The sequence below is a fragment of the Mytilus trossulus genome, chromosome 1, assembly GCF_036588685.1.
Source record: "Mytilus trossulus isolate FHL-02 chromosome 1, PNRI_Mtr1.1.1.hap1, whole genome shotgun sequence".
Taxonomy (NCBI): Eukaryota; Metazoa; Mollusca; class Bivalvia; order Mytilida; family Mytilidae; genus Mytilus; species Mytilus trossulus.
The window spans coordinates 107,467,292-107,482,322 of NC_086373.1; the positions used below are offsets into that span (position 1 = coordinate 107,467,292).

Sequence of the window (15,031 nt, forward strand, 5' to 3'; positions counted from 1 at the left end):
GTTGTACATCAAGGGGAGACAAACTCAGCAGTCCTAGATACACATTATATATGTCTTTGACTGTCAGACATATACTGAAACAGTTAAATCTATCCGTAAGAAATTGAGAATGAAAATGGGGAATGTGTCAAAGAGAAAACAACCCGATCATAGAACAGATTGATCCAAAATGGGGTGTCGGAATAACGGGGCTGGCCCTGGATCGGGGCAGCCCGTTATTACGACACCCATTAGTCCGAAACCCCATTATTCTGACACCCCATTAGTCCGACACGGATATAATTGAACAATATAGAAAGTAAAATAAGAAAACACCATACCCCGAAGAAAATGGAAAGTCTTTAGTCAAATGGAAAAATTAAAAGCCCAAACTCATCAAATGAACGGATAACAACTTCCATGTTATTCCTGACTTGAAAAAAATCATTTCCTTATAAAACGGTAGTTTAAATCTGGTTTTATAGATATAGTTTCAAGATTCAAGATTTTTGAAGATTTTATTCATAACCTCAGACTCATACAGATGTACAAGAGGACAATATATACAAACATGAGATAATACATAGCGAGACAGGACAGACGAAACATAAATACATAGTATATCACAAAGGACAATTGGTATAATAAGTTTAAATATTTCATAATTTCCTTTGAACTTGTACGTTGCATATAGACAGCAAGCCAGTAAATATATTCTTGCTTGGATTCATAACCTAATAATTTGGTATAAACGTTGATTTAAGAGCAGTTGCATCAGCATTTTTACAGATGAACAATATATGTACTGTAACTCATCCCTATTCCCTCATTACATAATGTACATATTCTCTGAACCTCTCCCTTGGGTGACAGCCGTATAAAATTTCACTATATTAACAACAATATGTGAACATTTTAAAACAAACATGATAGTTAAAAATGTCAAAAATAGGGGTACAATAGTCAAAAGTGTGTTATAATCTCTATAACAACAAACATGTAACAAGGAAACACAACTAGAGGCTACAAAGAGCCTGTGTAGCTTTCCTGATATTTGTATTTGATTAATTGATGCATGAAATAATGCAACCGTTAATTTTTTGCTTTAGTTTCAGACATTAAAGTCATAAACGGCATTTCTCCTCTTTGTTATATTTTTAGCCATGTCTGCCATATGGGTTGGATGGCAGGGTCACCAAACACATTTCTAAAACTAGATACCATAATGCTGATTGTGGCAAAGTTTGGTTAAATTTTCCTCAGTAGTTTCAAAGGAGAAGAAAAATCAAGTGGTCAATTGAAAATTTTGGTCATGTTTGACTTTGTAGATCGTACAGTTTAGCTCTATTTTTTATTATATTTATGATCATAACCTAAACATGCAAAATTTCCTTAAAATTTCAGTTGCAGCAACCCGACAACGGGTTGTACGATTTGTTTGAAAATTTCAGGGCAGATAGATCTTGGTCTAGTAAACAATTTAAACCCATTTCAGATTTGCTCTAAATCCTTTGGATTTAGAGATATATTCCAGAATCTACATTTTACCCCTATGTTCTATTTTTAACCATGCCAGCCACCGCCTTGGTTGATTGACCGGTTCATCGGATACATGTTTTAAACTATCTGATACCTAAATGATGATTGTGGCCAAATTTGGTTGAATTTGGAATTAGGCCCAGTAGGTTCAGAGGAGAAGGTTTTTATAAAATATAACGGACGACGCAGGTCGAAGGACGCCAAGTGGTGGGCCAGATGAGCTGAAAAAGGCATATAATAGACAAAGCAAATTAGGAAAAATGAACGAAGAAATACATTATCTTTATTTCAAGAGAATAATATCATTAGTTAAAACTTATCCTCCTGTGAGTCTTCATAGTTAGAATAACATAATTCATGAAGTACTTAAAATATTATAATTTGCTTAATGTCCAGTGACAAATATAACATGTGTAAACAATTTAACAATAAATACAACGGTCAGGTACTATAATAGATACCATCCGGGGTGAAAAAGGTCAATGAAACTTGAAGTGCTGCTGGATGATAAACGTATATTGAATAGGGACAAACATTTGCCTTGCAAAAGGCTACCGACCACCCCTCATTGATTTGTTGCAATATTTCATAACCTGCAGAGAGCCTGATACTCTCTCTACACGAGGCATCGAATAAAACGTCACACTCTGACATTTGTTGAAAATTATATACCTCGACCAAACAAACGGACGTCCCATGCACCTAGTACGGGGCGCCGAATGGGACTCTTGTGGTTTTGTACTCAAAATTCAATTTTGTACGGACAAAAGTGACTTTTGTTCAACAAAAATGAGTTCAGTTTAACAAAATTTGTATCATACTACAAATTTGAAATTTTGTCATACAAAATTATCTATCAGCGGACAAAAGTCACTTTTGTCATGACAAAATTCATTTTTGTTACACAGACTTGACTTTTGTTACCTAATTTGAAAATTGAGCGACAAAAGTCAATTTTGTATTTAAATTAGTTTAGTTTGGTTTCTGTGAACTAATTTGCATACAAAATCGACTTTTGTTACACAAAATTGACTTTCGTTACACAAAAATTACTTTTGTTACACAAAACTGACTATTGTTACACAAAATTGACTTTTGTGAGACAAAATTGACAAAATTGACTTTTGTCTCAACAAAATTGACAAAATTGAATTTTGTCTGAACAAAATTGACAAAATTGAATTTTGTCTCAACAAAATTAACAAAATTGAATTTTGTCTCAACAAAATTGACAAAATTGAATTTTGTCTCAACAAAATTGACAAAATTGAATTTTGTCTCAACAAAATTAACAAAATTGAATTTTGTCTCAACAAAATTAACAAAATTGAATTTTGTCTCAACAAAATTCATTTTTGTCTCACGAAAGTCAATTTTGTCTCAACAAAATTCATTTTTGTCTCACGAAAGTCAATTTTGTCTCACGAAATTCAATTTTGTCTCATAAAAGTCAATTGTGTTGTTACAAAATTGAATTTTGTCATCACAAAAAGAATTTTGTCGTCACAAAATTGACTTTTGTCTCAACAAAATTGACAAAATTGACTTTTGTCTCAACAAAATTGACAAAATTGACATTTGTCTCAACAAAATTAACAAAATTGACTTTTGTCTCAACAAAATTTACAAAATTGACTTTTGTCTCAACAAAATTAACAAAATTGACTTTTGTCTCAACAAAAATGACAAAATTGAATTTTGTCTCAACAAAAATGACAAAATTGAATTTTGTCTCACAAAAGTCAATTTGATCTCACAAAAGTCAATTTTGTCTCACAAAAGTTAATTTTGTTTCACAAAAGTCAATTTTGTCTCACAAAATTGAATCTTACCGTACACAATTGACTTTTGTGATTTAATTTCCATATCAGGTAACAAAAGTCAATTTTGTATGCAAATATGTTTATATTTGCATACCTTTAAGACAAAATTGACTTTTGTCATGACAAATATGAATTTTGTCTACAAAAATGAATTTTGTCATCACAAAATTGAAGTTCTCACAAAACAAGTCTGTAGCACATAGTTTTGTAAGACAAAAATGATTTTGTTATGACAGAATTGAATTTTGTACAAAACCACAAGAGTCCCATTCGGCGCCCCGTACCTAGGGTTTACTGCTAATTGTAAAGGCAAAAGTGACCATAATTCTATTCCCACTTTAATTTTAAATAGATATCAAAACTCATTGGCCTTGTCCATTGAATGATTGAGAACAGGTAATGCAACTTAGGAATATCAAGGTTGGTTGGTATTAGTGGAAATAATGGCATATATTTACTCAAACCAAATTCAGAAAATCTGACTGAGGTGCCGAGTAGCGAACATTTTGTAAAACTAAATGCACTTTTTTAAGTTTTGTCAAATAACTAACATGGCGATACGCTACTATGTGTTTCTCCCGAAGGAGGGAAATAATAAACCTAAGGCTCCAATTAGGTTTTACTGAATAAAAGTTTGTATGTAAGATTTTAAGTTGATTCGGTGTGGTACATACATAATTTGTTTGGGAAGAACATTTGAGTTTTGTGTGTCTTCATGCAACAATTTTTGTATTTATTGAAGAGTGAATTATTTAAAGCAAATACATTAAACACTTAAAGTAGGGGTGAACCAAACAGAATTTTGTATAGTTTGGTGTGTTCTCCGTAAAGAATCCGCCAAAAATGTACTGGTAAAAAGAAATAATGAAAACAAGTACATTACTGTAACAGTGTCCATGTCTAGAGAAATGGAGTGTGTTGATAGATTTATTTTCATGTCGCATGTTTATTTGGTTTGTTTAAAAGACAACCGATAATTACAGAAAGTGTGTTGCTTTGTGAATATGCAATTACAAATATTGTTGTTTGTGTCATCATTCATGGACATAAGGGTTTGAATACATGATTGGTAGTTAATTTTTGTCTCATGTCCAGTGGCAAATGTTTCATGACTAGTCAGTTCATGTTCACTCTGACAGCACATTTCATTCATTTATATCGAAGTTTCAACCTTAATCAAGTATTCTTTTATAGAAAGATAATTACCGATTGTAACTCGGATTCTAATCAGTTTCTAAATGCACATTTGTATTAATACAACATGTTTCACCTAAGGAATGGACAAAAATAACGCCGGTTTGGACATAGTGGCTAGACATTCGGTTTTTTTTAAATTCTGCTTCAAGAAAAAGTTTTTTTTTATATTTGAAACTTTGAAAATGTTTTTCTTTTTCTGCACTTTCTATTGAGTATAGTTTTAATATGATTTGATTATTTTATATGGATAATAATAAAACTGAAGTTCTGATAAACTTTCCTTAAAACTCATTAACAGGTTCCTCTGCTGAATATTTCGTTGTAGGCTTGCTTCACATTTCAGCCAATACAACAAACGGGTATGATGTTATAATCTAAATCTAGTAGGAAACTGACACACTAAATTTCGCAGATTGTATGTGCTAAATAACAACGGAACATAAAGAAATGCATTTGATTTAATCTGAAATGTTACGCCGGACAAACAATTTTTTACGCAAAAGTCAGAAAGATTTGCGAGTTCAATAAAATAAATGTATGGTGCAAAAATTTATAGAATTATATTTTGAAATAAGAAAAACACGTTCGGTCCTTTCTGAAGATATGTGGATGTTGGTGATTTTATTTCTTTATTGGCAAATGGTTGCTGTTCTAAAATCATATTATAACGTTATTTGAATCCGAACGCATTACCGTTTAGCTCGACAGTACAGTCTGTTTATAGTTTTTGGATTAGTTCCAATGAAGTTATATACAATACAAAAACTCTTTACCCTTTTGTGATCACTTACAACATTGGTTATTTCAATATAGAACAATGACTTCCTCACCTTCAGTATTGCTTTTGGCCTTACCTCCAAGAGCCTGCGTTAACCAGAGAATCATGATGATTACCTTTATTGTGTTTGTTCGAGAAACATCGACCGTTTAGATGCCGAGTTATACTGATGACAAGATATAGAAATTAAATTTGAGACAGAACAACAAAAAACTATAATTCGTATTTTACTGTAAAAAAAATACACGAAAGAAGGCCAATGTTGAAATTTTAGTGAGGTAGTTGCCTGGGCCCTTGTCTTCATGGTAGTTACGGTCTTTATTTTCCAGAATAGTTTCACGCTTAAGGTGTCTTATCTTTGTACTCCTACCTCAACAATTTTTCCAAGTTTATTAGGGCATTTATTGTTCAAAACATGAACTTTCTACCATAGGTTATTCGTTTATTCGTTACTGTAACAGTTGTCCACAAGACTTGAAAAATATCTAAATCGTGGTATTATGAATGTCACTTCATATGATACTGGTTGATGATAGGCCAAATTCTTAACGAAAGACCCTGGTTGAACTGCAGAAGCTTAACTGAACATATTTTCCAAGACAAAAGTTCATTCCAGCCTCTGTTCATGGGACCAAATTAAGTGCAGCAAACTCAATCTTTAGATGTTCGTTAATAGGTTCTTGTGAAGTATCTTGTAATTCTTGTGGGTTGAGAGACGAGCAACTTAGACAAATAAAACGTCCCGCTATTTTGACAATGGAAATGCAGATTAATGTCCTTCAGTCCATAGCATATATTATGTGATCACGGACTGTAGATGTTCTAGGTCCTTTAACTTAACAACAGTCTATCTTATTTTTACATATTAATGTCCCTCAGTCCATATCTTGTATTATGTGAGCATGGACTGTAGATGTTTTGTCCTTAAACTTAACCACAGTCTATCTTATTTCTACATATTAATGTCCTTCAGTCCATACCATATATTATGTGATCATGGACTGTAGATGTTCTTGGTCCTAAAACTTCACAACAGTCTATCTTATTTCTACATATTAATGTCCCTCAGTCCATACCATATATTATGTGACCATGGACTGTAGATGTTCTTGGTCCTAAAACTTCACAACAGTCTATCCTATTTCTACATATTAATGTCCTTCAGTCCATATCATATATTATGTGATCATGGACTGTAGATGTTCTAGGTCCTTTAACTTAACAACAGTCTATCTTATTTTTACATATTAATGTCCCTCAGTCCATATCTTGTATTATGTGAGCATGGACTGTAGATGTTTTGTCCTTAAACTTAACAACAGTCTATCCTATTTCTACATATTAATGTCCTTCAGTCCTTACCATATATTATGTGATCATGGACTGTAGATGTTCTAGGTCCTTTAACTTAACAACAGTCTATCTTATTTCTACATATTAATGTCCTTCAGTCCATACCATATATTATGTGATCATGGACTGTAGATGTTCTTGGTCCTAAAACTTAACAACAGTCTATCCTATTTTTACATATCACTGTCCTTCAGTCCATATTATAAATTATGTGACCATGGACTGGAGATGTTCTTGGTCCTAAAACTTTACCACAGTCTATCTTATTTTTACATATTTATGTCCCTCAGTCCATACCATATATTATGTGATCAGAGACTGTAGATATTTTAGGTCCTAAATCTTAACAGTCTATTCTATTTTAACATATCAATGTCCCTCAGTCCATATCATATATTTTGTGATCATGGACTGTTTAAGTTTTTGGTCCTAAAACTTAACAATAGTTTATCTTATTTCTACATATTAATGTCCTTCAGTCCATATCATATATTATGTGATCATGGACTGTAGATGTTCTTGGTCCTAAAACTTAACAACAGTCTATCTTATTTTTACATATTAATGTCCCTCAGTCCATATCATAAATTATGTGACCATGGACTGTAGATGTTCTTGGTCCTAATACTTAACCACAGTCTATCTTATTTTTACATATTTATGTCCCTCAGTCCATATTATATATTATGTGACCATGGACTGTAGATGTTCTTGGTCCTAAAACTGAACAACAGTCTATCCTATTTTTACATACCAATTTCCCTCAGTCCATATCATATATTATGTGATCATGGACTGTAGATGTTCTTGGTCCTAAATCTTAACAACAGTCTATCCTATTTTTACATATTAATGTGCCTCAGTCCATATCATATATAATGTGATCATGGACTGTAGATGTTCTTGGTCCTAAAACTTCACAACAGTCTATCTTATTTCTACATATTAATGTCCCTCAGTCCATATCATATATTATGTGATCAGAGACTGTAGATGTTTTAGGTCCTAAATCTTAACAGTCTATTCTATTTTAACATATCAATGTCCCTCAGTCCATATCATATATTTTGTGATCATGGACTGTTGATGTTTTTGGTCCTAAAACTTAACAATAGTTTATCTTATTTCTACATATTAATGTCCTTCAGTCCATACCATATATTATGTGATCATGGACTGTAGATGTTCTTGGTCCTAAAACTTCACAACAGTCTATCTTATTTCTACATATTAATGTCCTTCAGTCCATACCATATATTTTGTGATCATGGACTGTAGATGTTCTTGGTCCTACAACTTAACAACAGTCTATCCTATTTTTACATATCAATTTCCCTCAGTCCATATCATATATTATGTGACCATGGACTGTAGATGTTCTAGGTCCTTTAACTTAACAACAGTCTATCCTATTTTTACATATTAATGTCCCTCAGTCCATATCATATATTATGTGATCATGGACTGTAGATGTTCTTGGTCCTAAATCTTAACAACAGTCTATCCTATTTTTACATATTAATTTCCCTCAGTCCATACCATATATTATGTGATCATGGACTGTAGATGTTCTTGGTCCTAAATCTTAACAACAGTCTATCCTATTTTTACATATTAATTTCCCTCAGTCCATACCATATATTATGTGATCATGGACTGTAGATATTTTAGGTCCTAAATCTTAACAGTCTATTCTATTTTTACATATCAATGTCCCTCAGTCCATATCATATATTTTGTGATCATGGACTGTTGATGTTTTTGGTCCTAAAACTTAACAATAGTTTATCTTATTTTTACATATTAATGTCCCTCAGTCCATACCATATATCATGTGATCATGGACTGTAGATGTTCTTGGTCCTAAATCTTAACAACAGTCTATCTTATTTTTACATATTAATGTCCCTCAGTCCATACCATATATTATGTGATCATGGACTGTAGATGTTCTTGGTCCTAAATCTTAACAATAGTTTATCTTATTTTTACATATTAATGTCCCTCAGTCCATACCATATATTATGTGATCATGGACTGTAGATGTTCTTGGTCCTAAATCTTAACAACAGTCTATCCTATTTTTACATATTAATGTCCCTCAGTCCATACCATATATTATGTGACCATGGATTGTAGATGTTTTTGGTCCTAAATCTTAACAGTCTATTCTATTTTTACATATCAATGTCCCTCAGTCCATATCATATATTATGTGAGCACAGACTGTAGATGTTCTTGGTCCTTAAACTTAACAGTCTATCCTATTTTAACATATCATTGTCCTTCAGTCCATATCATATATTATGTGATCATGGACTGTAGATGTTCTTGGTCCTAAAACTTCACAACAGTCTATCTTATTTTTACATATTAATGTCCCTCAGTCCATATCATATATTATGTGACCATGGATTGTAGATGTTCTTGGTCCTAAAACTGAACAACAGTCTATCTTATTTTTACATATTAATGTCCCTCAGTCCATATCATATATTATGTGACCATGGATTGTAGATGTTCTTGGTCCTAAAACTGAACAACAGTCTATCTTATTTTTACATATTAATGTCCCTCAGTCCATATCATATATTATGTGATCATGGACTGTAGATGTTTTTGGTCCTAAATCTTAACAGTCTATTCTATTTTTACATATCAATGTCCCTCAGTCCATATCATATATTATGTGACCATGGATTGTAGATGTTTTTGGTCCTAAATCTTAACAGTCTATCTTATTTTTACATATTAATGTCCCTCAGTCCATATCATATATTATGTGAGCACAGACTGTAGATGTTCTTGGTCCTTAAACTTAACAACAGTCTATCCTATTTTTACATATCATTGTCCTTCAGTCCATATCATATATTATGTGATCATGGACTGTAGATGTTCTTGGTCCTAAATCTTAACAACAGTCTATCCTATTTTTACATATTAATGTCCCTCAGTCCATATCATATATTATGTGAGCACGGACTGTAGATGTTCTTGGTCCTTAAACTTAACAACAGTCTATCCTATTTTTACATATTAATGTCCTTCAGTCCATATCATATATTATGTGATCATGGACTGTAGATGTTCTTGGTCCTAAAACTGAACAACAGTCTATCTTATTTTTACATATTAATGTCCTTCAGTCCATATCATATATAATGTGATCATGGACTGTAGATGTTCTAGGTCCTTTAACTTAACAACAGTCTATCTTATCTTTACATATCACTGACCAAGGAAAGTAGATGATCTAGGTACTATATTAAGGACTGGTGATGTTTGTACAGAAATGTTGAGACAGATTATGATTTTTAAGTTCTTTTAATAATTTTCACAATTAACAAATGTTACAAAATTGTACTAAATAATTTCTGAATGTGTTTTTTTTGGTCAAAATATGAATACATTATAAATGTCATTCTTCACATATGCAAAATTGTCAGACACAATATATACACATCATAAAAAATCAAGAAATAGACAAAGGGAATATATCTTATTTGGTAATGGTCAGAAACACCTCGAAAACACCTCTACTTCTAAATTTTGAATCTATACCAAATTATAAAGAAACAATCAGACTAGCCATTAGGAAATTGAAACAATGAATTGGAAACTTGTTTTCGAAATTTGAAAGATGAAAAAGGATTGTTACTTTGTTAACATATCTATAATTCATAATTTCAAATATTTTTTAACAAAATCTTCCATTGTTTTACAAGCTTCCTAAATTTAAAATCTATTCAGTTTTACTGAAAATCTCATTCATAATACAGAGTTTATATATTTGATAACATTTTCACTAGTTTTACTTCAGAAATATTTCATAACAGCAATACATGATTGGAAGCAAATTAATACAGCTAAAAATGTTGCATAAAGGACTATATTTTAACCTATAATGGTTTAATTTTTGAATTGTTGTTTGGATGGAGAGTTGTCTCATTGGCACTCACACCACATCTTCCTATATCTAATAACTCAATTTGCAGTTCTCCATCAGTTTTGGAAATTATTGCATTGTTGTATATCTCTTATTTTATCCATAATTTTCTCTCCTTAGCAAATTGTTATTGTTCTTTGCTTAACATTTCAACTTTTTTCAAATCAATTTTTTTTTTAATGTTCAAGACCAAGATCATTTTAAACTCTTGATTTATATCAAAATTCTGACAAATCAAGTCTCACATTTTCAATAAGTTATCACAAAATATTATAAAATGTTATTTCAAGGGCATATCCCTTATCATGAATAAATTGTTCATATGTTTATCTGTTTATTGATATGCAGCTGTTGAAAGAGCACTGATGGTACATTATAATATAGCTGCTCTGAGCTTTTGTCCCTTTACTTTATAACAGTGAAATATCATCTATCTTTGTAAGACCTTCACTGGATACTGAAAAAGAAATGAAATGATTATTGAGTAATAATTTAATACCAAATGCTCATTTAAATTAATAGAGAGAATAAAGTATGAATAAAAAACTATCATTTATGATCATACCTGAGGGTGTATATACTCTTATTGCTATACTCAAAATTTAAGATATCAAAATAATGAGATTCGTAATTGACTCCATTAAAAATTACAAAAGCAGTAGAACTTAAATGCAGTTTGACATATAACATAATTTTTCAATTCTTAGATGGTCTATTTGTAAACAAATCATTATTCAAACAATTTTAAGTGTTTTTTTTTATATACTATCCTTTTATGTTAAATAATAAGAAATTATAGTATACAAGTTAAAAACTAACCTTTAAATCTTATTTGGTTGCCCTTTAAGTACATACATATAAAACTTGGCTGTTCTTCTTCTCTGAACAGACTCATCCAAGTCCTAGCCTATAAATAAATTATACGAAAACTATAACTCATACAGTAAAAAAAATTAAGAAAATAATAGGCATATGGTTCAGTGGTATGGTTATTCATTTGTTTAATATGTTTGAGCTTTTGATTTATTCAGTAACTGATAATCAAGCTTCAGACTTCAATTAAACTAATTGAAAGATTGTATTTGCATCAGCTTTTCAGCTATTATATGCAGCAGGCAAAATTTTTCTTGTGATATTCAATAAAAAAAAGAATAGCTTACCCTTTTCACTGTCACATTGACGTTTTCTTCTCTTGATTAGAGCATCTTTTCTGACTTTCTGCAATATATATATTATTATATGATTAAAATATTGTTTTTTAAACACCATAAAACAATAAAACTAAAATTACTTGAGCAAAAGAAATCAAGATATTTTCTGAATGGTTTTTCATTGACCAGATGAGGTTTAAAATGTTTGTATACAAAACAAAAATTGGCATATAACTGGGGTACAAAGTTCCATGTTATTTATAATGGGACTGCAACAAGTAAAATAAGATTAAAATTAGTGATTTAGAACTGCCTTTTCTACTTAAAAACAATACCTTCTTTGGAGGCCTTAGGCGGATCCAGGGGCCGGGGGGGGGGGGGGGGGGGGGGGGGGGAACAGGGGGGGACTGGGTCCCCTTTTTGTGGGAAAAATGTGGTTGAATATTTAGGGAATCACTGAAGCATGACTGGAGAGGGCCCCCTTAGGTCAGTCAGAGCCCCCCCCCCCCTTTAGGATAAGTTCTGGATCAATTTAATGTATACTTTTCTACTGAATACATGTTTATTAAAAATAAAATAGAATTATTAATTCTAAAAAAATATTTCCTTTTTTAATGCCAAAAAAAGGCATTTTTGTTAAAGGGGCACTAGCTGTCAAATTCATGGTCACCAATTTGACTCAAATTCTCATATTTGATTAATAACAATGTAAAACATTTATCCAATCTATCAAACGTTTAAAATAAACAGTTTACAAAGCATGGGGTAGATGATAAGTAGGTTCGTTTCGTGTGTATTTAAATCCAGATGCCATCTAATTAACTATCGATTTGACCTCAGATGACCATATAAGCGATGTAAACACAAATAAAGATATGAAAAGGTTAAACCAGCACGTGCAATTGGATTTTTATAGATCTGTTTGATTTGAATTTATAGATTAAAAATATAAGTTTCTCATTGTTTTTAACCGTATAAGAATGATTTATGTGGATCGAATTAGTAATCAAATGATTTACCAGAGTTTCACTTTTTTTTTTGTTGACATTTTTTTTGTTGTTGACATTTTTTTTCTTTAAATAACCAGTTCACGTACAATGCATGCGTTGTCAGTCTCTAGCTAGGGGTTAAATTGAAGTTCACATGAATACCGGTTAGAATGATGATGACGTTTTCACTTGCAAGTGAACCAGTCAAAAATTATGTATAATCGCTTATTTCAACAAAATTAAAGCAAATTGATTGCTAAAAGCAAATTATTCTTTCATTATTCCAATTTAATTAATGATTAATCTAAAAAAAATCATACTTTATTTTTTTATATATATCGTAGCTAGTGCTCCTTTAAAGGGAAGATAATTTGGAGTTTTTTCAATGATAACTATGGCACGCCGTTATTATATTTATTCAATTTCGAGATATCTTATTCAGGTAAATAAGTTATCTTATAAACTAATTGAGATATCTTAATAACAAAATGAGATATCTTATATATAAGTTGAGATATTTGATTTGTTAAATAAGATATCTTATTAAAATGTTTATAAAGATATCTTATTAAAATGTTTATAAAGATATCTTATTAAAATGTTTATAAAGATATCTTATTAAATATATAAGATATCTTATTTGAAATATAAGATATCTTTATTAATTTATAAGATATCTTATTAACTATATAAGATATCTTTTATATAGTTAACAATAGTGATATCTTATCTACTTAATAAGATATCTCCATAAGTTAATACGATATATCTATTAGCTCATAAGATATCTCTATTAATTAATAAGATATATCTATCAGTTTATAAGATATCTCTATTAATTAATACATGTAAGATATCTTATAAAGTATGTATTTAAAAGATATCTTTATAAAGAAGTAAGATATCTTATATACTTTATAAGATATCTTATTAATTAATAGAGATATCTTATTAACTTATATAGATATCTTATAAACTAATAGAGATATCTTATTTACTTTCAAATTAAATATAAAAATTAAACATATCTTAATACTTAATAAGATATCTTGTTAAATAAATAAAATATCTTCAAATTTGAATAAATATAAAAACGGCGTGCCATAGATAACTAGGTTTTGACTCTTGCTGTAACCGGATATTTTTAAACGTTATTTATAAAATTTGGGATCAACTAGCAATTTAACACATATCAAAAGTGGTTCATGTGTGCGTAAAATGAATTCAATAGATAATAATAATAATAATGATCTTACTACATTTTACTGCATGTGACGGTAAAAAAAAAGATTTATAACAATACACTTTCCAGAAAACAGAACCAATAAAATTTTGAGCCGATCATTTTTATTACAAAACAAATAAAATATGACATTACAATGTGCAATTTGTATTTCATAGTATAGGATAATTAAAATAAAATTTGGGCGTGAACAGACTTTGGGTTCGAATGTAGGATGCAAGGGGCAGATCAAGCCATTTAAAAAGGGGGGTTCCAACTACATGTCCCGATTCAAATGCATTAATCGTCCCAAAAAAGGGGAAGTCCAACCCCAGAACCCCCATCCTGGATCCGCACTGGATGCAAACATGAAAGGGGCGAATGCAGGGGAAAAAAGGTGGGTTTCCAACCCATGACAAAAAGGTGAGGGGGGGGGGGGGGTCCAACTATATGTCCCCATTCAAATGCATAGATCGTCTCAAAAAATGGGGTTTCCAACCCCTGGAACCCTCCTCTCCCCTTGATCCTCCACTGGAACGTGAATGGGCGAAAATTCCTCCGATATCAAAAGAACAGCTAAATTATGAGCTGGGAGAGTGAAGTGAAGTCCTTGTGCACTGCCATTCGGGATTAATTAATGGATATGTGCCAGAAACATATTTACAAAGACAATCCTCCCTTTTTGTCATTGTAGTAGATGCATATTCGTGCATATTTATATATCTATCTACAGAACCTACCTGTTCATAAATACTAATGAATAGATGTGTATAGTAACTTCGTATCTATATAGTTGTTCTATTTATTAACCTTAGTTCTTTTGTATTTTCTTTTTTGAAGAGTACATTATTGCAACAGCACATTTCATTGGTTAAAATTAATGTGACGTTGCAGTCCTTCAGTTCAGTCCAACCACTTTTTATGCGTATACTAATAACTCCAAATTTAGAACGTATGTGAAAGTAGGCCTACTCGGTCAAAAAATAGTGCATTTGATGTCATTGTTTACTTAAACTAACCAACAAATTGGCAGAAATGAAACTTTTGGTGA

General features: G+C 31.1%; 1 long non-coding RNA gene across 3 annotated transcripts; it reads right to left on the reverse strand.

Annotated features, from left to right (window-relative positions):
* Positions 1–9,977: 9,977 nt before the first annotated feature.
* Positions 9,978–14,884, reverse strand: LOC134711621 (uncharacterized). Of its 3 annotated transcripts, none has more exons than XR_010106204.1 (4): positions 14,721–14,884; positions 11,779–11,836; positions 11,438–11,525; positions 9,978–11,075 (listed from the first exon to the last, which is right to left on the reverse strand). It is a non-coding gene; the product is annotated as an uncharacterized LOC134711621 (long non-coding RNA). The 3 variants fall into 3 exon arrangements; XR_010106206.1 differs by having other exon boundaries at positions 14,791–14,882; XR_010106205.1 differs by lacking the exon at positions 11,779–11,836 and having other exon boundaries at positions 14,721–14,788.
* Between the last annotated feature and the right edge of the window lie 147 nt (positions 14,885–15,031).